This window comes from Podarcis pityusensis (assembly GCF_964106645.2).
Source record: "Podarcis pityusensis genome assembly, chromosome: 9".
Classification (NCBI taxonomy): Eukaryota; Metazoa; Chordata; class Lepidosauria; order Squamata; family Lacertidae; genus Podarcis; species Podarcis pityusensis.
In genome coordinates, this window is record NC_138034.1 from 26,016,666 (window position 1) to 26,040,551 (window position 23,886).

The following is a 23,886-nucleotide window of genomic DNA, read 5'->3' on the forward strand; positions in this document are numbered from 1 at the left end:
CGATAGAAATGTACTGCTGCTTCCTGTGAGAGGGAGGCATTCTGGATATGCTTGAAGCATTTTTCGTTGAGGTGAAGCCCTTGCAGGGCTGTCAGTGGGATATTTGGCTTCAGCATTCAAAATGTCTCAGGCCACCTTGGGGCTGTTTCATTTACAGGAAACTGTTGGGTGGGGGGCTACCTGGACTGCGAGAATGATTTTAAGCACGATCCCCTCTGCTCACTGTGAATAATGTAATGTGCAGTTTGGCCCTAAGCGGGTTGTGGCTAGTGCACATGTGCACACATAAACAACATAGAGCCGCCCCTCAATTGTAAAATAGCCGCAGTGATTTAGGAGGGATGGGTACCAGAAAAATGAGGACAGCATGGATGTATGAGTTTGTAGCTCAGCAGAGCTTGATTTCTAAAATTCACCCTGAACACACTTGGATGTCTACCCCTCTGAAATTTGACAGCCTAGGTGATTTCTTTTCATTGGCAGCACACACTGCAGCACACAGAACATTTTGTAGTTCTGAATGGCTCGTATATAATCCTTGTCACCTCGCACCTATCTTTTCTTCTCTCCTTTGTCCTTTTTGGGTCACTAGCAGCAATAGCCAGTCATCTCTTACTTTGATCCATCTTTCTGAATTGCCTCTAAGGCAGACCTGGGATCCACCAGGGGACTAAATGATACGTGGCATTGTTAGCCTGGCGCTGCTTTCAGGGTTTATAATAAAAAGCTCATTTTTAGGTGACCCATGCCATGTTTATAGCCTGAACACGGTTGCTTGCAGTTAAATGACTTTTTTAGACTTCCTGATTTCACATTTAAGATCCAAATGTGCAAATACTGACTTAACACAATATTACCAGGCATTCTACACAGCCCTGATCCTCTACCCGGACTTCGACATTCCTTGTCAGAGGGAACAATGGATGCTTTTCTGCAAGATGGCAAAATGATCTCCCTTTTACTCCTAGGCCTAGTTCTCACAAATAGTAGACAAGGCAACTGACCTGTTTTCTGAACTGTTCTACTTAGATGAGGGAATTTATTTATTGATTGGTATGTTATACCTGCACATAGAAAACTGATATGTCAAGACAGATGGCTTCACTAAAATCCTCCCTGGTACCTACTTTTCTGAGTGCAAGGATTTTTTATATATAGAGGAGCATTTGATCTTGTGAGCTATCATTTGCAGTCTGAAGTAATGCATTTGAGAAACAGGTTGGCCACCTTATTCTTCATTGTGCCTTAGTTATGGTAACAAAGGTCCAGATTCCTTGAATATGTCCTTTGAAACAAATCGTCCATCCCATTGCTAAGTAGAATAAGCTTTTGTGATTTCCCGACATCTGCTCCTTTTCTTATCACCCACAGCTTTGAGTGTGAAGCCAAATAAGTGGATGCAGAAGGTACTTAATAGAGCATTCAGCATTCCCTCCTAATAGGGAAAACCTCTGTTGTACTTGTCTGGATGAGAGACAGAGGACAGGAGAAAGGGAACCAGAGTGCTAAACTATAGGTGGGGTACCTCTGGACCAAACTTGCACCCATCCTCTACCCAAGCTGAGGAGGAGAGAGATGACAGCATAATCAGTTGGGCTGCCTTCTGTCTAAGGAAGGATGCCTTTGAAAGTGGGGATCAGTGCACCTGTCAGTAACCTAATCTGCAACTTCAAAGCTTCCCACAGCTTAGCACCTTCCCATCTGAGAAGAGAAATGAAAGTGTTCATTGGGCCAGCTGCCAGCTAACCTGATCTCAGCTATCAAAGCTGTCCCTACAGAAAAGATCTATTGGGGTCCCCTGATTGGTACCCCACCCTCAGACATGCATTCAAGGAAATTACAGGAGTAATGCTATAGATGACTGCTTTGGTAAATGGTTCCCATGGCATCTGTGGATACCCACCAATATTTTTTCTCAGGGGGAAATAGTTATTATTGGTCAAATTCTTTAATTCAGTGCTTCAATGTAATTTAACATATCATGCAAGGGGGAGAAGGCGTTTGCATATTTGGGAAAAATATATTAAGAAATGAAGGTTGTCATGGAAGGCTCAGAGGACACCAGTCTGAAAGCTAGAAAATAACTTTATTATTTTTCTTAAACAAGAATGTATCAGGATGTTACGGAAGTTGGGTCCTAGCCCAACTCTCTGCCAAGTGGTAGCAAGATTCCAGGGGGCTCCTGGCACTCACCCAAAGGAATCTGTGCTCCTTTGGAGAATGGAGACATGGCAGAGACTGTTATAGCTTTAAGAAATATGATTTATTCATATATTTACACCTTCAGTCTGCATGGAGGGAGTCCGAATCTTACAGCAAGAGGGGCTTGTTCCTCACAGCAGTGCAGTACTGGAGTTAAAGGCATCTCTCCCAGCCTTCAGCCAGCCTGCTCAAGATGGATCCCAGTCTTTTTTTTCTCCCTCTTCTCAGCACACCTTGCTCTAAAGTCTCTTTTTCTCCTGTCACTTGAAATGCACACCCCACCACCATGGCAACCTCTATCTGCCCAGGCCCAAGATTCTTCCTAGATGGACCATCAAACCTTTTTGTCATGTTAATGCCTCTATCCCACGTGAGGCACTGGCTTAGAAAGGAATCTTAGCCTGTACTTTTTTCCACTGGCCTGCTATCTTCCCTTCAATATTGCAAATAATCAAAATCTTACCATATATTAATTTGTAGGGTTTAGCCCCCCACCCCCAATAGATAACAAGGAAACTCCTTGACACCATCCAGATATAGCTAAGTCCATTGCCACCAGGTGACTAAGCTATATGATGGATGCTATCCATACAGGTGATTTAGGAATAGTCAAGTACATCCAGAAGTTCTGTGGTTGCCTTTAAAAGGTCTGCGTTTCTTTCTTACTGCTCTGGAACACTACCTTCAGGTAGTTAAACTTTGCAGTCATAGCCTACCAGTGTCATTCGGCCAAGAAGTCATTCATATAACCAAGGGCAAAACTCTGGCTTTGAACTTGTTCCGAACAAAAATATATTTCTATTCACGATTACATCATATGATAGGGATGGGGAGCCTGTAACCCTCCAGATGATGAGGCACTTACATCATAAATAATCATTGGCCTTGCTGGTTGAGATTGATGGGAGTTTCAGTTCAAGAACATCTGAAGGGTCACAGCTTCCCCATTCCTGGTATGTTGTTTTCTCAGTGGCGCTACAGAAATGGTGGTTGCAGAGAAAAGCAGGTGTGTCTAAGTCCCACTGACAATTCACAGCACTTACAATCCAGTCCTAAAAGTGTGCAACTTCAACAGGATTTCTTTGTTTTATCACAGACTTAAACACAAAATTAAAACCTGTGTTCTATTGATTAAGCAGGCCTCATAATTTGTAGACCACACCCAATAACACAGCCTTCACAAACCTGATTCCATCCAGATGTTTCGAGTTACAGCTTCCATCAGCCCCAGCCACCAGAGCTGAGGCTGATGAGAGTTGTAGTCCAAATCTTGAAGGACACTATGTTGGCAAACACTGCAATGATGGATGGGATCCAGAGATGACTTCCATGGGTGGAAAGGCCTTTCCATGTGTGCAAGACACCCTCTTCAGCAAACCCTCTTCAGCAAGCAGAATTCTACTTGTGTGGCTGCAGATCAAAAACTATATTATTTACCATTTGCTTTGAAGCAGAGCTGTGAAGATCCCAAATGCCTGATTATTCAGAAAACTAAACAATTTGATTGCTGACTCTTAAGCATTTCAATTCACTCCTAGGATTTTCAAATGTGTTTCTGCTTATGACAGTATGCAGAAAGGAGTTGCTTGTTTTAGCTGTCTTCTGCAGTAGGCAGTCATGAAGTAGGTCAGTTTTACTGGACTTAAGGACCAGATTTTGGCATTCAAATGTCTCCAATTTTATTTTCCATTTGCTTTTAACTGTTAATGGGAATAGTTATAACGCCCTTTCAGTAAGCGATCTGTTGCCCACAACAGTCCAGCCGACCCTTCTTTATTTATTAGAGAATATTTACCACCACCCCTCTGATGTATACGCCATTCAAGATGACTTAGATCAGTTAAAAGCTGCAATTTGATAGTAAAACCATAACATAATTAAAATGCAATGGAGATCAGACATGACAGATTAAAGTAATCTCTCAAGCATTGCAGAAGCTTGCTGGAATACAAAAAAACTCACCAGTTGTTGAACAGCAAAAGAGGGGACCACTGAAACTCATGATGTGATGCATTGCACAGCTTCCACAAGGAAGTCTTCTCTGATCACCGTAGCTACCATTCCAGCATAGGTGTAACACAGTGAAGGACATCTCCACCAGATCTTGGGCAGGGGACATGTTGAAAACACCTTTCTTACCTTCTTGCAGGAGAGGCCCATATTCCACTCATAGTCATACGTGCTTTCACAGAAAGAGAAACAAGTGCAAAGGACCAGCAGTTGGTCTGTGGTGTGGCAAGCTCAGGAAGTGGTCCTTCCAAAGGTTTAACTTTAGTATAAAGCTGAGAAGGGAGTGCAAACATGTGGGAGTATTTAGAACAGGGTTTCCCAAACTTGGGTCTCCAGCTGTTTTTGGACTACAACTCCCATCATCCCTAGCTAGCAGGGCCAGTGGTCAAGGATGATGGGAACTGTAGTCCAAAAACAGCTGGAGACCCAGTTTTGGGAAACCCTGCTCTAGGTTCAGAGGCAGCAGGGGCACCAATCTGAATAAAATGTTGGGGAACCCAGGTAAGCCCTGCCCTGCATAATCGATCACAAGATGTGGTGCACACACCTGATCTAGAAGCTAATGGCAAAATGATTGCCCATAAGTGACCAGCCTAATGTATCTCGGTGTTCTCAAGCAGAGTGTGGAGGTGATAGCTTCTCCCTGTTTCTCCCCAGCACCTGGCATTGCAAGGTATGTTGTCTGTGAATATGGTTCTGTTTTGCTATTATGGCTAACAGCTGATGGGGAAATGCATGTACGACTGACTTAATACTTTCCCAAAGGCTTTCTATTTTTGCTAAAATGTTAGTATTATCAAAAATGGCAAGCAATATCAATAACATTGCCTAAAACAGGAGTGGGGAACCGTTGGTCTTAAACGTTGGTGGACTACAAATCCAGCTAGCCCTGACTAGTGACCATGCTGGCTGGGGTTTCTGGGAGTTGTTAAGCAATATCTAGGGGGCCAAAGGTTCCCCATCCCTGTTTCAAAACGTAGGGTGTAGCAAAATATTTGGGAAACAGTTGTCTAGATTTAAGGGTGATGTTTCTGGACTTCTTTTTTGGCATGGCTGTTTTCAGAGTTATGGAAATCTGTCATGTCCTGGAGACAGACAGGCTGGCTGCAAAAATTTTAATAATATTTGCGACCTATAAAATATATTTCTTGAAATTGAGCAAAAGCGAAGAATTATTGTGGGCAGTTGCTGCAAATGATTAACTCACCCCAAAAGCAGTGCTACTTAGCAAGCTTAGTAAATGCTATCAAAGTGACAGGTAAGATAGATTTACAGCAAAACAATCAAGTTGCAAGACTGAATTTTGTGCCGCTGGTAAATGAGGGGATCTGAAGGTGGATGGAAGCTGTCTGCTTGAGGAGACTGTTTCAGGGAAAGGAAAGAAATATAGCTCTGCAGAGCATCATACATTTGTTTTTTTCTTGCATCTTGCTGGCTGGGACAAGAGTAGCTGTATCTCCTTAGTGTGGAAAACCCCCAAAACAGCAGTGTTGAAGGAGAAGTGAAGCAAGCAGCCCAGTGTAGTATTTAGGGCTGGAATGAAGAGGGGTAGTTCTTTGAAAAGCAGCTAAAAATGGAACTTGTTCCTTGGTGAGAGATAGAACAGGGAATTGTTGTATTGTCCGGGCAAGAACCAGCTGCTTGTCTGCATACAATGGTACCTTGGGCTACAAACACCTTGGGTTACAAACACTTCAGGTTACAGACTCCGCTAACCCAGAAGTAGTACCTAGGGTTAAGAACTTTACCTCAGAATGAGAACAGAAATTGTGCGTTGGCGGTGCAGTGGCAGCAGGAGGCCCCATTAGCTAAAGTGGTACCTCAGGTTAAGAATGGTTTCAGGTTAAGAATGCACCTCTGGAACGAATTAAGTTCTTAACCAGATGTACCACTGTATTTAATCCAGGACTCATTCAATCCTGAGCTGGATATTTTTTATGAATCTTGATTTTACAACTCCTGTAACAAGCACATATATTTGAATGATCCATTGCTCAGCTGAGATTCTCCTATAGTGTCCTGTATTTTTATTTTATGTATTTATTTTTACATTTATATCCCACCTTACCCATTTTAGAGTTCAAGGAGGCACGCATCATTTTCTCATTTTCCCCATTTTTATCCTCACAGCAGCCCAGTGATGTATGTTAAGCTGAGAGTGAATGGTTGGCCCAGAGTCACCCAGTGAGCTTCATGATTGAGTAGGGATCTGAATCCTGGTCTCCTAGATCTTGGTCTGACACACTAAGCAATACACCTTACTGGCTCCTGAGGCATTTCCTAGAACAGATGTAGCCAACATGGTGCCCTCCCAGAAGTTACGGACTGCAAGTCCCATTATCCCTCACTATTGGCCATGCTGGTTGGTGCTGATGGGAACTGTAGCCCAAAACATCTGTAGGGCACTTTGTTGGTTACCTGTGTTCTATAAAGTTTGCCTGTACTTTTAAGAGAAGGAAGTTGTCAGTCACATGCAGCAAGTGAGGACAGGAAGTTACAAGATTATTGCATGGGTTGTTTAATAAAGCGCTGTTTGTGTTTGCTTTTGAAACAAAGCTTTTGAGCACAACTTTGCAAACCACAATAATGTTGCAGAACCACTCCAAAATAGGCAACATTCGATTTTCATTTGTGGTCTTGGTGATATTGATCCTTCTGTTGCCATTCTGAGTGCATTAGATGAGGAATGATCTGAACCAGAAAAAATCTAATCACCCAGTTTTTTATTTTTCCAGTCTTAAGTTTCGTATTTGCTACATATGTTAATTTTCATATGCATTCTTGTGCACACTTCTCCAAATACACACATTTTTGTAAGCTATTTCCCCTAATACAATCAGTGCTTTGCACATTATTTTCAGCAATATCTGCAAATTTTTGCATGCATTTTCCTCTAATACACACATTTTGTATGCACTCTTTGGTTGGAGAGCTGCATCACAAACATTGGAGAAGTGTGAATTTTGAAGGGTTCATTCATTGGCTCATACAGTGCAAATTTGATGGGTTTGCATTAAAATGTGGACCGAATAAATTTCTCCCCATCCCTTGATATGAGGATCAATGAGCTAATTTTCCAATCTAGTGGAAATAAAAGTCCTGTGAAGGGCACTGCAAGATAAACTATTAGAGATGAGGGTTGTTTCTTGGTGATGAAGGGTTTCCCAGTTAGGAAAGATGTTTGTAGAGGACATCCAGGAAAGTTCTCTGGCCTGATCGCATATAAGAAGGCAGCAATTTCTGTTCCGACCTGTGTTTGCCCTACAACCATTGCTGGTTTCTGTTCCACAGCAGTTTGAGCAAAGGTAAAGGGACCCCTGACCGTTAAGTCCAGTCGCAGATGACTCTGGGGTTGTGGCGCTTATCTTGCTTTACTGGCCGAGGGAGCTGGCATGACTAAGCCGCTTCTGGTGAACCAGAGCAGTGCACAGAAACACCTTTTACCTTCCCGCTGGAGCAGTACCTATTTATCTACTTGCACTTGATGTGCCTTTGAAGTGCTAGGTTGGCAGGAGCAGGGACCGAGCAACGGGAGCTCACCCCATCGCGGGGATTCGAACCGCTGATCTTCTGATCGGCAAGCCCTAGGCTCTGTGGTTTAGACCACAGCGCTACCCGCATCCCTTTCAGTTTGATTAGTACTACATTATTTGTCTTGCTGTCTTCTACTTAATGTAAGTTGCAAAGTATTTGCCTAACTTACATACATTTCGATGCAAGGGACATGTCAAAACATTGTTTTCATTAATTACATGTCATTTGTGGACATTAAAAAAACAACCACAACGGTAATGTAAAAAAAAAAATTGATTGTATTCGCCTGACTCATTTCTATTCCTGGCCATGCAAACGGCAGTAATTTCTTCTTCATTTTCCATTTTAAATCTCCCACATCTATAATGATGGAAGATTTTTTGGGGTGAAGGCTAATTAATAAGTTAGTGTTCTTTATTCCCCAGTGTGAAAATGGTGTCTGAACTGATCGTATGGAATCAGGAGGGTTTGAATCTCATCTTTTCCATAAACTTACATAAGCTGCCCCCACCTCAGCTTCAGTCACCCCATTTACAAAATAAGTAATATTGATTTATTTTAGAGGGTTCTTTCAGGATAATGTACACTAACCATTTTGAACAGTTGAAAGTGTTATATATAGACGTAGATATTAAAGTTGTTCTTGTTGTAATGTACCTGATGAGAGTATGCTTACCATAGTATCCCAACATGAAGAAACCTTCGGCAGTTGTTCCTTCTCTGCAGTAGTGAATAGGTGGGCAATTGCAATACCAATTGGCTCCTCATTTCCCTTGTCACATAAACGCTATAGAGTCAACAATCATTCTTAGGTCACTAAGCATTCGAAAATAGAAGGGTTGCAGATTCCAAACATTTTGTTGCAAACAGGAAATAAACTTCTGGTTTCCCTTTTAGGAAGCCAAGTGAGCCAGTGAGATCTAAAGGCCTTGGAAGCAAAATAAAGCAAAAAAGAGAAAGCTCCTCATTCAAAGAATCTGGGTTGATGCTATTAAAAGGAGGCACAATATTTACAGTATTTTCCAGGCTGGTCACCCGATCCAAGAAAAATGAAGTCAATCAGGGTTTATTTCTTGTGCAGCATGCTGCTTTAAATTGTCTGAAAACTGATTTTGCTCAGCATTGCAAGTTTGGATGTGGAATCTGAACAGTGAACAAAGTTGTTGTGAGTTTCCTGCCTGTGTACTTTTCTGGTTTCTCTTATTGCAGACAAACCCGTCCGGTGCTGAAAATAGCTCAAATGCTCCTAGAACAGTAGCTGCAGCCAGCAGCTGAAATTCTTTCATGCTCTTATCGCCCTCTCTTTTCCTCTCTATTGCAGGTTCTTGTTCTTCAGTTAAACTTAGACCTTTACAGAAGCTAAACATTAAGAAAGGACTGAGTTAACAAGATCTTGATGTACAAGAACAAAAATATTAAAATCTCCTACATCTGAAAAACAAGAAGACTCGTCTGACCGGTAATTTTCTCTCTCTCTTTGTGTGTGTGTGTGTGTGTGTGTGTGTGTGTGTGTGTTTGTTAGGGATTTACAATTTCATTCTGCATTCATAGCTGGCATTCCTTGGTCATTAATTAACATACTGTAAGAACCTGCCATAGAGAGTTGGTGTTTCTGAGAAAGAGAGAGAGAGAGTCTCTTTGAAATCTCAGCAAGCTAAGGGTGTGCAGAGGCATGTGAGGTTTATGTTGTGTGTTGCTAAATAAATAGTAATTCAGGAAATTTAATGAAATGCTAATTTTGTTTTTAAGAAAATAATTTATTTTTCCTATTAATTTCTTTGGTCTGGTAATTGCCTTTGAAAAGGTCTGAAGCAAACTAGTCAGTGACTTTCTTTTTAAATTGTTTGCTAGCTTTCAAGTACTTGAAACTCGGAATACTATAATTTGCTGCCATACTCCATTTCCCCTGGAAAAAAAGGGAGGGAAATAAGGGAATGTAATTGTATATTTTTGAGTTGATCTGCATTTCCTTAGTCCTTGGTATTCTGATACAGTAAATGTTCAGAATTCATTTCAGTATCTGCAGTGACAGCCGTCGCCAGCCTTCCAATGACAGCCCGAAGTGGGTACAGGAAAAGCTTTATCTCTTCATTTTGCTGAAAATATACTTGCTATGGGTTGCCGCTGCCTTCTTCTGCCTTCAGTTTATTAATCTCTTCTCAACTTTGCCTTGCAACTTGCTTCTTGAATAGCAAAAGTATATAAGTAGCTCCACTTGCCTTCCTGAAATCCTTCGGTCATGACCTGTACCTTTTTTTCTGTCAGACTCCTTGGTCTGACCACTGTCCAGCAATGAGGTGCAATGATGAAGGGTTAAAGCTTCGTTATGCAAATGTTCTGTTGGCTTTGAAAAAAAGGCACCCACCTTAGCTGAAAGGTTGGTGGGTAGACTGCCAATTCCCAGGAAAATGTGGATGAAGGGAAGGAAATTGTTGCTAGTTATTTATATCCTGCTTTTCAAACTAGTTTTCTAAAAGAGCTTCACAATAAGAGCATAACAATAAAGCAAAGTATGAAGATAAAAGCATAACAGCATTTAAAAACCAGAACAGAGAAATAAAAACAGCAGAAATCAATCATAAAGCCCTTTATGGAATTAAAATGTTTTACGAATTCATCTAAGAATAGGAAGGGTGGGCTTATTAACCTCCACCCCTTAAAGAGGGAATATCATATAAACAATGCCATCACCACTCATCCCTGGAATCTTTGACTCATCTTGTTGCTAATGATAAGCCAGAGGGTGAATCTAATGTTGATTTTAATTAAGGCTTGGGTCATTTTATATGATAAGGGGCATAACGTGCAAATCCAGAAGGGGTGTGATCTCTAGTGAAACCATTCAAAAGAAGATGACTATTTTTCAGAAGAAGGTACCATTGAGAAAGAGCTGAAAAAGCTTAAAGATACCTTGTGTCCACCCTACAAATAGTAGTAGTCTTGTAAGTACTTCATCTTGTTTTTGTTACTTTCACAGTTGGACAGACCTATGGCAGGGGGAGGAGAAACTGGCAAGTGCTTTGCACACCCTACTGCAGAAATATGATTATTACTTACAGGGGCAGAGCAAGGTGGGGGCAGGCCGCCCCGGGTGTCATCACCGAGGGGGGTGACATTCAGCGTGCCACCCGCCCATGACTCCCGCCTACCTGGAGCCGTCGGGGGAAGGGGTTAGTTGCGCCGCTTTGTGCTGCTTCGTTTTGACAGCCCTGCGCTCCCGGGCTGCTGGAGGAGGCAGGCAGGCAGGCAGGCAGGCAGGCAGGCAGAGGATGGGAAGGAGGCAGGCAAACAAACAAGAGGAGGGTGGAGGGAAGGAGAGAAGCAGAAGCTCTCTCAACTCAGGGCCCAAACCCTGCAGCCCCCCAAAAAGCTTAACAATTTTGGTCAATCCTTCCCTTAAAAACCTCAACAACTTCTGGCAATGATAATGGGTAGATCACAGCCAGTCTTTTTATACTGTGAGTAGATCAGAGTCTCTTGGGAGTCCAACTAGATTTCAATGGGGGGGGGGAGAGAGACAATAAATTTTCCACACCAGGTACCACCTAACCTTGCTACGCCACTGATTACTCATTCAATTTCTACCTGCTTTCCACCATAAACTCCTTGTGCTGGTTACAGCAATTTAAAAATACGATATTAAACTCAGTTTAAAACAAATTGCAGTCAAGAGAATAGGGTGGGTCCTACAAACGTATAACTCAGGTGTCAAAGACCAAAGTGAAAAAGTGAGTCTTCAGCATGTGGCAGGAAGCATATAATGAAGGTGCCAGATGACCCTCTGTGGAGAGGGAATTCCACAACTTTAGGTGCAGCCACAAAGAATGCCCTATCCAAGCCCCTGAACTTATGAAGGTGGTGGAACTGCTAAGAGGGCCTCTGCTGCTGATCTTAATATCCAAAGGGTTGAGGGGGGGAGCTTTAAACACTAATGTGAGCACCTGACTGCTGCATTTTGGAGCAAACTGAAATTTTTGGGTCATCATCATGGGCAGCCCATGTAGAGTACATAACAATAATCCAGTCTGAAAGTAACCAAAGTATGGAGTATTAGTTTTCATGGAAATAAAATTTGAATTAAGGGATTTATGTGCCGAACAATGTCTTCTACATTATTATTTTCTGTTTAATATTTAAGTGACCTCACTTAGTTCACAAAAGCCAAATTACATACACTTAAAATTCTTCTCCAACTGGAACCAAGCAATGCCAAATTGAAGTCTAAGGTTGCATTTTTTAAATATATCAAACTAATATTGCTCCTGCAAATAGGGGTCTGTAACTGAAATGTTGATGTAACCTGGAATCCAAACACTATGAACACAGGACTGTAGTTCTTCTGAATGAAGGAGAAATCTCTGGAGAGGAATGGAATGTCTTTCTTTTAGTAAATATACCTCTGCATTCATAGAAAACAAGTGGTAACATTCTGTGCAGGTTTCGTCTTTGACAGTGTGTTCTTTGTTCAGTCTCCAATGGTGGTGTCAAGTATGTTAGTGAAAAAGTAATACGAAATTTCCCCATTTGCATTTTTTGTTTAATTTACCTGTTTCACTCCCAGGGAACACTGTAAGCCTTCAAAAGCTCGGTGTTATGAGTAAAAGGAGTACTTGGCATAATTGACTTTGACCCATTTTGGACAATTATTCTCTGCTTCATAAACCACGGTTTATTAAGCCAGGAATGAGTGTTGAGTTGAGCACTCCTGGCTTATTTTTCTGGTTTGTTAACCAACTTTAAGACAGATTTCCCTGATTCAACCATAGCAAGGAACTCTGACTCAATACAAGCTGGATCTTTTCACTGGCATCTGATGTGAAGGCTGGGAAGAGGCAATTCCTGGCTTAATAAACTATGGCTTTATGAAGCTGGTAATAATTGTCCATACTGGGCCATTAGCTGAATAAGACTGCAATGCTATGTACTTAACCTGAACACAGAATGTACTTTTGAGTAACCATGCAGAGGATTGTAAAATGAACTGCCTCCTGTGTTTTTATAAATATTCAAATGAGAAAATGCACACATGTGTGTTTTATTAGGCTATTGACAATGAAAATGCCACCTCATCTTGGAATGTTTCTGAATTTAGTTTCCAGTATAAAATTAATACAGCACGTTGTAGAAATATTGCTTTCAAAAATGTACTGCTTCTTGAAAATCCCACCCCACTGATCTGTCCAAACCATGTAACATACGTATGGAGCTCTCTTCACCCCAAACAGCATTTTCAATAGAAAATGCAGGTTCATATTAGGTACATCTTCTTCCAATTGCAGATTTGCTTCTTTCATTGACATGAATGGAGTTGCTTGTGGCTACTAGAGCCTTGTGTGCACAGCGGAGTCTGCCCTGGTCTCTGGATTTGGGTGCATGGATGGAATCCAGTTTCATAGGACTATGTCAGCATTTCCCAAACTTTGGTCTCCAGCTGCTATTTGACTACAACTCCCATCATCCCTAGCTAACAGGACCAGTGGTCAGGGATGATGGGAATTGTAGCCCATCAGCTACAGCTAGAGACCCAGGTTTAGGAAACCCTGGACTACATGATTGATAAGATAGGTTTCATTGGACCTTTATCTATCCTTCCCATGTCCATCCAAACTAACAGTAGCTAGGACTCACAAGGCTTAGGGATTGCCCACACCTTTTGCCCCACACTTTCCAGACATGGGTCCGTGAATTGCCATTTGCTCTGATTCAGCTTTAAAGAGTAGAGTTTGCGGGGGAGGGAGCTCAAAAAAATGTATTTAGGCAAGGAGCTTAAAGCACTAGCTATGCCTGGAAAGCATGGAGGACAGGTAAGTGTGGTTAAGCCCTTAGTTCTGAAATATAAGTGTTAAGGGGATTAATATGGAGCATGTGCATGAATAATGAAGGATAAAATGTCTTTGAATTTAAGCATAGTGCATTTCCCTTAGTTTAAGAAAGCACAACCAGCTTCTTTCACATAATTTGGGGAAAAGAGCTCCCAAGTAAGTGGCTGCAACATTGAGGAAGCTTGAAACTTAGGGGAAAAAATTTAACACAAATAAAGCATTGAGGTCAAATCAATAGTTGGAAATTTACTGCTCATTCCTTTGTATAAGTTAATAGTTAATGGAAGAGAAAATAAATGTCAGAGAGGGGAGTAACATTTGCTTACATTGAGGAATACATTGTAGGGTTCAAAATTGTGTAGAAAGAAGGGGAATCTCTTGGTTTTAAGGGGTAAGCTATATGTTACAGATCAAATGTGTGTTATGAATTCACTGGAGTGACTTTCTTAAAATGCATACAAAGAAAGCACATTCCCCCGCTGGGTTGGAGATGAAAACAAATATTATTTCTGTTTTTATTTATTGTAAACTGCTCTGGGTGTTTTTTATATAGAATGGATTAAATTAATAAACTAAATGAATGGCACTAAACTTGGAAATGGAGAAGCTGGGAATTAATAAACAAAGCTAATGAAACATGTTTGGAGTGCCATAAGGGAAAAGCAATTGTGCGTTTTGGAGCTGTGGGATTTGGAGCTGGTAAGCAGTGAGGAATGGTTTACACAACTCCTTCTCTTTGCTGGTGCTTCATTTAAAATAGTCACTTACTTTGCAGCTTGCTTGCTTGCTTGCTTGCTTGCTTGTCTGTCTGTCTATCTGAAACATCTCTTGGGGCTTCACACCTGTGCGTTTTATAAATTACAAAGTAGGGATGGGGGAGATGTTTGATTCAGTTTGTCTTTAAAGATTAAGCTAGCCAAATCTGCACTATCTAAAACAATACATGAACCAAAACATATATATAAATTTTTATTGGTTTTACAAAATTTTTAAAACAATACAAACATATAAAAAGACATACAAACACGTATAGTTTCATGACCTTTTTTTTCAAAAACCTTCTTTCTCGGACTCCCCCATACCTCCCCTTTCTGCATCCCAATGTCCAAAATTTTCCAGCAACTTCTAAATAGTTCTGTCAAACATAAGTCATCTTAATCTTTCCTTCAGTCTAATCTTATATCGCTGTAACCCTTTCTTTCTCAAAACCTCGACATTCTAACATTCATCAAGTTTATAATAGTCCTTAAGATAGATTTTAAATTTCTTCCATTCTTCTTCCGCCGTCTCCTTCCCCTGGTCGCGGATTCTGCCAGTCATCTCAGCCAGTGTCATATAGTCCATCACTTTCATCTGCCATTCTTCCAGAGTGGGTAGGTCTTGTGTCTTCCAATACTTTGCGATGAGTATTCTTGCTGCTGTCGTAGCATACATAAAAAAGATTCTATCTTTCTTTGACACCAATTGGCCGACAATGCCCAAGAGAAAGGCTTCTGGTTTCTTCGGGAAAGTACATTTAAGTACCTTTTTCATTTCGTTATATATCATTTCCCAGAAAGCCTTAATCTTCGGGCACGTCCACCAAAGGTGATAAAAAGTACCTTCAGTTTCTTTACACTTCCAACACTTATTATCAGGCAAATGATAAATTTTTGCTAGCTTGACTGGGGTCATGTACCACCTATAGATCATTTTCATAATATTTTCCTTTAAGGCATTACATGCCGTAAATTTTATACCGGTGTTCCACAACCATTCCCAGTCAGCAAACATAATGTTGTGACCAATGTCCTGTGCCCACTTAATCATAGCCGATTTAACTATTTCATCTTGTGTATTCCATTTCAGCAGCAAATTATACATTCTTGATAAATTCTTGGTATTGGGTTCTAACAATTCAGTTTCTAATTTTGATTTCTCCACCTGGAAGCCAATTTTCCTATCTTGTTTGTAGACCTCCATTATTTGATAATAATGGAGCCAGTCTCGTACTTTAGGTTTCAATTTCTCATGACTCTGTAATTTCAATTTGTCTCCATCTTGTTCCAAGATTTCCCAATACTTTGGCCATTCGGCCTCCATATTGAGTTTCTTCAATGCCTTAGCCTCCAAGGGTGACAACCATCTAGGGGTTTTGTTTTCCAACAAGTCTTTATATCTTATCCAAACATTAAATAACGCTTTTCTGACAATGTGATTTTTAAAGGCCCTATGCACTTTGATTTTATCATACCATAGATATGCATGCCAACCACATGTATTATTGAAACCTTCTAAATCCAAGATATCTGTGTTCTCGAGGAGCATCCACTCTTTCAGCCAGCAAAACGCTGCTGCTTCATAATACAGTTTTAAGTCCGGCAGGGCAAATCCCCCTCTTTCTTTTGCATCTGTAAGTACTTTAAATTTTATTCTGGGCTTTTTGCCCTGCCAGACAAATTTCGCAATGTCTTTCTGCCACCTCTTGAAACAGTCCATCTTGTCAAGAATCTGCAAAGTTTGAAACAAAAATAACATTCTAGGCAATACATTCATTACATGAACCAAAACAAAAGCAGCCTAGAAAACTGCACACCTCCGATTTTTGCAAGGCACTTTTCTAGCCAAATGACATGTACAAAAATGCATATACTTGGCTAAAATGTATATATGGGTGAAGATAATGTACATTCATACATGTATTGGGGAAAATTCTTGGCAAGAAAAATGTATATTAGGCAAAATTGCATATAAAATGTGTCTATTAGGAGAAATTTGCACTAAACTGTTGTTAAATTTTTGTGAGATATGGAAATTTGGAAAACATACTTAAGAATGGAAAAGTGAGAAACTGAGAGAAGCCAGAATTGACATATTCACCTACTTAGAGCCTGAAGTTTTTAGTAATTTGGAGTAAATGCTTGCATAGGACTGACTTCTGATTACACTTGTTTAGGATCAAGGTATGAGGGTGTTTCGCAGTTCAGTTTCGTAGGCATCCTACAGCCTCAGCCGGTTTTTCTTTTAGTCTGACAAGCTTCTCATTATTAATGAATTTATTTAGTGAGCTTGGGTGTTGTTTTATTGAGCCCTGGATATCTCTTCCTTTAAAAAAAAAGAAAGATTCTATCCTCCTCTTTAGTTGAATGGGGGCAAAGACAAAGCAATGACTGCTTGAGCCCTCATGCTACCTTTAAAACCTTTAGGCAGCTTATCCACCTTCAAGAATCGGGGGGGGGGGAGTAATTCCCTCTGTCGTCAGGGCAGGTTTAGAAATTCCTAGGTCCACACTCTATGGAGCAGTTGCCACAACAGCGGACCACTCCTCCTCCACCAGTTTATGTAGCTTCCCCCGACAGGCTGTGTACAACTGGAAACTACACCTACATGAAAGCTTCCTCTGCTTATCCCTTTTAAATCCCCTCCTGATTCTAGGAGACAGTGGTTCAAGAGAAGGTGAGGAAGCACCTGGTCTTTCACTTGCCTGACTTGCCCCTTCTTCCTCCTCCTCTTCTCACCCATTCTTTGTTCCATGCTCAAGCTCTGAAACTTCCTACCCTCTGACTCTTGTCTCCTGGCCAGTCCAGTTCCTCACAAATCACTGACTCCCTCTCCCAAGTCACACTCTAGCCTCCCTCCCACTAGTGCACACTCATCAGCATCCTGCCACTTCCTGACAGCTGGTATGGAAGAGAGAGAGAGAATGAGAATGAGAATGAATGAATATGAATTGGTATTGTGACAGGCGTATTGTAAGAGAGTATTGTTTTTCTCTTCATCTAGGGTTATTGAGGAATTGCTTTTCAGCTCATTAGTTAGGCACTTTCTTGTACATTTGTCAACACGCACACCCTTCTCATTTCTTAATTCTCTGTCACTTACTTTCTGCGGCATATCTAGAAATAACACAGAAAGAATGCAGAGGGGTGGTGTTCAGCTGAATCACTTTCTGGGTTTTCAGTGATGGAAATAATGTCTAGACCACACCCTATTTGTCTGGGCTTCTGACTTCTTGCTTCTGGGTAGTCAGTTGCTGTGCATATCCTACTTTTGGCCCCACTTTTTGAGGCTCAGTCTCGCCACCTACCCAGGTTCAGAAGAAGACATGAGCATAATCCCAGTTCCCCTCTGCACAGAGCAGAACCACCTCTTGTCTACATTGATTCTAGCATAGCAGGTCTGAAATATTTTGATTTGCATGCCCTCATTAGTAGATACTCAAGTGTATGATTCACACTACGCTGAATCAGTAGCAGAGCTACAGTTCGTTTTGAAACCAGAGTGCTCCCACAGTTTATTCCTACTCATTCACCTCCTATGCAAAGTCTTTTAAACAGCAGTGAAAATTACATAGTCGTGAGAGCTAGGCTGTATATTTGTAGTAAATGAGGAGCAAAAAAGATTGAGTTGCAAAAGTAAAGGGGGGAGGGAATCTTCTTAAGAAAACAGTTTCCAGTCCTTCTGTTGGAGCTTTGTTTTTTCTCTTAATGTTGTTTTCAGGAAGCCATGTGTTTTTAACTAAGGGTGTGTTCAGGCTTTTGCCTCAGCATATGAATGCTATATCTGTGGATGGGGCATAGGTCCTGCCCCCAACATCCCCTTGCTTCTTGTCCCACACCCTCAGTCCTGGACTTTTCCTACATTGAGTGGGGAAGGTCTGCAAAGAGCTTCATAGTGGGTAGAACACCTTACATTATCAGGGATCTTACTTTACCAGGGTCCCTGATCACATGGATGGTTCTACTTGCATTCAGGCAGGAACTGAGAGCCCACATTGATGTGGGCAACAGCTTTGCATGCATTCTCCTGTGCACCCTTTGAACATTCATGTGAACACCTGAAGACATCTTTAAGGCTCAGGCCTATACTTACTACTCTGGGAGTAAAGGTAAAAAAAAAAAGTAGAGAGATGTGGCTGGCGCTGTGATCTAAACCACTGAGCCTCTTGGGCTTGCCGATCGGAAGGTCGGCGATTCGAATCCCCATGATGGAGTGGGCTCCTGTTGCTCTGTCCCAGCTCCTGCCAACCTAGCAGTTTGAAAACATACCAGTGCAAGTAGATAAATAGGTACTGCTGTGGCAGGAAGGTAAATGGTGTTTCCTTACGCTCTGTTTTCCGTCCCGGTGTTCCAATGCACCAGAAGCGGTTTAATCATGCTGGCCACATGACCCGGAAAGCTGTCTGTGGACAAACGCCGACTCCCTCGGCCTGAAAAGCAAGATGAGCGTCACACCCCATAGTCGCCTTTGACTAGACATAACCATCCGGGGTCCTTTATCTTTACCTTACTCTGGGAGTAAGCCTGTTGCATTCACTGGGGTTTACTATTGAGTAGGCATGTAAAGGACTGCACTGTAAATTCATTTTAAAGGTTAACATACCGTAGTTCTCTGTGGATGCTGTTGTTCTGTTTCACAGCAAGTGCTAAGCTTGTTCATGCCTCACTGTGCGAAGGTTATATCCAGCACTTCTAAAAATCACTCCCTGAAAGCACAGTGCTAATTCTCTCTCCAAGGTTTGTAGGTATTCAAATGTTGGCCTCTCATTAAATCATTACATTATCGTTCATATTTGTCTAAACAAAGTAGCAGAGCATTAAAAAAAACATTTGTTCTGGTAGAGCTATTTCAATTTCCCATAGACTGGCCAATGGACTTAACTTTAAATTTGGTGCATACAATTGTTCTTGTGAAATGATGGTGAACACATAGCAGATTATTCAAAAGTGTTTATATTGCAATGCATTAATATAATATATATTTGGAAATATTTTATATAATTTCTTTTTTTTAAGTGCTGAATTGTGGAAACAGGAGTGCTCATTTGTTTAATGAACAAACCTGCTTGGCAAACAAATCATATTGCTAAATGCAGTCAAAATGATATTTGTTTCTCCTTTAAACAGAGCTAGAGATCTCTCACACCAGCAGAAGTCTTATGCCATAAGAGTCTCTTCCCAGAAACTTCGTTCTATGCCATTTCCATGCTGGTTTGGAAGCCAGAACCACTAGTGTGTGGCCAGTCACACAGTCCTTCCCATCCAGTCACTGCCCTCTCTTACACAAGAGTCTTACACAACTGGAACACACCCACACTCTATGTGATTCTGAGCTTCCAAATGTTAAACAAGGTGGGGGAAAGAGCTATGGTGATATGATTCCTGCACTGCTTCAATATTATAAAAAAGGGCCTTAAATTACCTACAAATGTGAGTTGTACACATTGCCTTATGTCAATATCGTCGACCACTGGGCCACACTGGGCATGTTATCCTCCATGAAACATCACTGTGGTTATTGGTGCATTAATGCAGCTATCTGAATGGCCCTGTTTTCCTTTAAATATTCCCTTATTCATGAAACAGCTGCCATTTCGCCTTAAAGAGTGAATAACCCCATAAATAATTTTGAACCCTCTGAGGTTAATGCCAAATTGGGAAAACCCCGCTTTCTGGGGATCATAAAATAGGTAAAAGCACACCTGTTAAAACAGAACCCTGTGCTTTGAACCTCCTTATACTGCTTACCACCTGATTCCACAAAGAGTCCATTGATTTAGCTGACATTAAGAATGACAGAACTGGGTTCATTAAAAAAAAAAATACCACCTAGATACTCTCTGAAAGTATCCTGTTTCCACACGTATAAATACAAGGTCTCACCCAACAGTAGTTCTTAAGCAGGCTTTTTATTATTATTAATCTTGTCAGAATATCTGTCTCCAAAGTGTGCTGTGGTTTGTAGATAGTTTTACAGGATTTTTAAAATTTTTATTTTTAATTCTCATACATGTGAAAGATTTGTACAGCAAACCCTTAATAAACACACACACACACACACACACACACACACACACCCACACACCATGGACGTCTCACAAGAAACAATGGAATGTCAGGGAAGGCTAGTAAATCTCTGAGCCATTATTGATGGCGTTGCATTATGATATGTGTGCATCAGCATGGGCAAAGCTTGTTGAAAATGATCCATACTGCGTCTAAATCACCCTGTTCAATACTGTGTGTGCTTTCGGCAACACTGGCACTACTTTTAGCAGCACCTACACAGTGCAATGTTAGTGCTGCTGTCTGGCCAGCACTGGCTAGTTTCTGTCTAAGATACGGATAGGACTTAGCTGAGTTGTTTGTACCACTTAACAGTGGGAGCCACAAAATTCAAAATACGAAACCCGCTTGTCATCTAAAGGATCTTCAGCTTCCCACACCTTATCGTAGCTGCCTTCAGGCATTCAGGGTGAACGCAAGAGGGGACCTTGCATGTAAAAGCAACCAAGCCCCGCCCCACAGACACCTGTGTGCACATTGGCTATGCCCCCCACCAGCCAAAGGGGAAATTTGTGTCTGACTGTGTGGATGTATGAGGGCAGTGCCCCTTACACAGGGCCATGAATGCTGATCAGCGTGGGTTTCTTTCCTCATGGAGTGAGCCCTGCTTACATCTGCACACACATAGGCCCTACTTAGACCGACTGTGACAGCATGTCGGTCAGGGGGTGTGACTGGTGTAGGTGTCTAGAGGGTAGGTAAGGGTGTAGACTAAGAGTTAAAGCTCTCACCAAGCCCTGATCCAACTTCAGTTCCTGCTGCTATTATTATTTTTAAATAATTAAAAGGAGCATTAAGTGGGATATGCACAGGTGAAATGAGGTCTACTCGCACAACAGAGTTTTCCCCGTCCTTCCCCCCCTCACACACCATGCCCCCCAAACCTGGGTTTCCCCCTAGCCCTCCAGAGCAGAATTATAGGGCACAAGGAGAGGAGAGAGGGGAATCTCATTGCACAAGTGGCCCTTGTTCCACTTGCAAAACAACTTAGTTGAATCCTGCCTAATGGCTCATCCATGAACTTTCATTCTTAATTGCTGCCCTACACAAACAGAGAGACAGTATTGGGGTAAACTTATTAATCCGTCTCACAGATGTATTGTAAGAATTACTGAGGTGTTTATGTGTGAATGTTGAAAAGCACTATGTAAGTTCTGTGCATGATTTGCTGTCAAATACCTAAAGATCTGAAACGGTTATACGTGCTGCATCAATGCAGTGTAAACTTTTAAGGAATTGACTTAATGCAGTTGTATATATAAAAAGCCTGCTCTGTTCCTGATATTTAATAAACATTCAGTCTGTTAGGAAAGTAACCCTCTTCTTGTGACAGCCATAGGTTTCTGTTAGCCTTAAAGCAGAAGAATGTGTACTTAACAATTATACAACTCAGTACTTTCAGATCTGACAAAGTGTGGCAGTTTCTTCTCATTTAGCTAAAATGCATGCTGTGCTGTAGAGAGGTCTTCCCAGTGATAAGCCTCACAGCTTGGTGACTGAAACTGACAAGAGGGAGCGAAAGTAGAATATTCAAGCAGTATTTTTAGTGCCTTATGCTGGGTTTGTATTATATTGGTACGTGACCCCATGTGCATCCAGTCATTGCATTTAATTCACCTAAGGGCAAACAGATGTTCCGAAAGTCTGTTGGCAGCTAAGCCACTTCTTGTCTATCGACATAACATTGTAAATGATAGCGGGTTGTGCAATTTATGGCCTGGCAAATCTCTGTTTGTAGCCATGAACAACCATATTGTTTAACTTCAACCATAGGCACCCCTTGGTCCATGGCAGCTGGTGATCATGGACCTGAGAATGCAGAAGCAACACTGGCTTGTCAGAATAGGCACAACTTGCAACTGGGAGGCCCACAACAGAATGCAGAGACATCCAACATCAAAATATGAAATAATTATATGGAGATCTTATACTGAAAGGGAGTGCAGCAGGGCCGGCCCACCCATGAGGCAGGCAAGGTGACTGCCTCGGGTGGCAGGATCTACAGGAGCAGCAGATCTACCCTCCAGGGAATTCATTGTTTTCTGCTGCTGCTGCCGCCACCATTGCTGCAGAGGAGCAACAACTAGGGTGCACTCCTTGGAAGTCAGATCTGAGCATTCTCAGCAGTCCCCCCCACCCATACCACCTCTATAGTAGCCTCTTGGCAAATAGAAGGAGCTGCTGTTCTCCTCCCACTCTTGTTCCCGATGTAGATCATTATTGTCCCCTTGTTCCTGTAGTAGATCTTCACTCATCCCTGACATGGGTGCACCATTTTGTGGTTTGCCTCGGGTGTCAAAATGTCTTGGGTTGGCCCTGGAATGCAGCCTATCTGAAGCACGCAGTATAGGGGAATAAAACAGTGCTCTGTTCATCTACACCAGCCTTCCCCAACCTGGTGCCCTCCAGATGTTTTGGATACCAATCCATCAGACCTGGCCCCCAGCACTGTGCTGGTGCACTAGGTTGAAGGGCATCAAGTTGAGGAAGGCTGATCTGTACAATTAATTGAGACACTACAAGAGCACTACTATTCTCTGAGAAGCACGTGATTTTAATTTTGTGAGTTTGAAGCTGGCTTTATGAAGTTTGATCACTGGTTCATCAAGTTGAGAGCTGTTTACTTCAACTGTCAGGCTCTCCATAGCAACCTTTCCCAGTTTAGTGCCCTCCACATCTTTTGGACTATGGACGAATCTACACTGATTGGTTATAATGTTAAAATGTGTTATTAAAATGTGACACCAGAGGGCACTGTAGAGCAGCAATCTGTCAGCAGTGGAAAATTTCATTGAGTGCTATATTACATTTTTACAGCGTTTTTACAGATCAGTGTAGATCCAGCTTATAAATCCCATCATCCCTGACCATTGCCAATGCTGGTGGGCATCGATGGGAGTTTTAGTTTTAAACATTGAAGGGCACTGGGTTGAAGGGACCTGCTTTAGGGTATTAGGCATTGCTGATTCTGAGCTCTGTTTCCCAACATCCTTTACCTTGAGATTCAGGGAACATGGGACCTTTTCCGTGCAAAGACGTGTGTTTTCCATTTCTTTGCTATAGCTCTGAGTTTTAGGTCATCAGATGTAATAGTGATAATTTTATATAGCATTACTAAGTTTATTTCAGTTATAGAATGTAGGAGGCCCACAAATTCCTCAAATCAAATGCTGTAAATTTTAAATTTGACTGGTGTAGATTTCAAGTTGCACAGTAAAGATCATGAAAAAAAAATTGGATGTTGAAAGGGCACGCCTTCACGTTCCTTTGATATTAAGTAAATATACTCTCCTTGGGAAAAAAGTGCATTACTTCTATATAACCAACTTTCCTACTTTATATTACTAGAGTCACCAGTGGATAAAGTTCAAAGTAATAGCACTTTCCTCACTACAAGATGCTGTTTCAAGCAGCAATATTCATCAATATTTTATAGTGCTGACTAAGCCAAGCTAGAAGCAAATTGCTCGTGCTCTCATTGCCTGATGGGTTTC

The 23,886-nt window shown here is 41.5% G+C and overlaps 1 protein-coding gene across 30 annotated transcripts in view; it reads left to right on the top strand.

The window, feature by feature from the left end:
* Positions 1-23,886, top strand: part of SORBS2 (sorbin and SH3 domain containing 2) — a gene marked incomplete at its 3' end in the record, with an annotated part of 186,285 nt that overhangs the window by 21,154 nt on the left and 141,245 nt on the right. For all 30 annotated transcript variants that reach the window (XR_013990350.1, XR_013990351.1, XR_013990352.1 and 27 more), the window contains one exon: positions 9,068-9,205. The remainder of the gene's footprint in view (positions 1-9,067; positions 9,206-23,886) is intronic.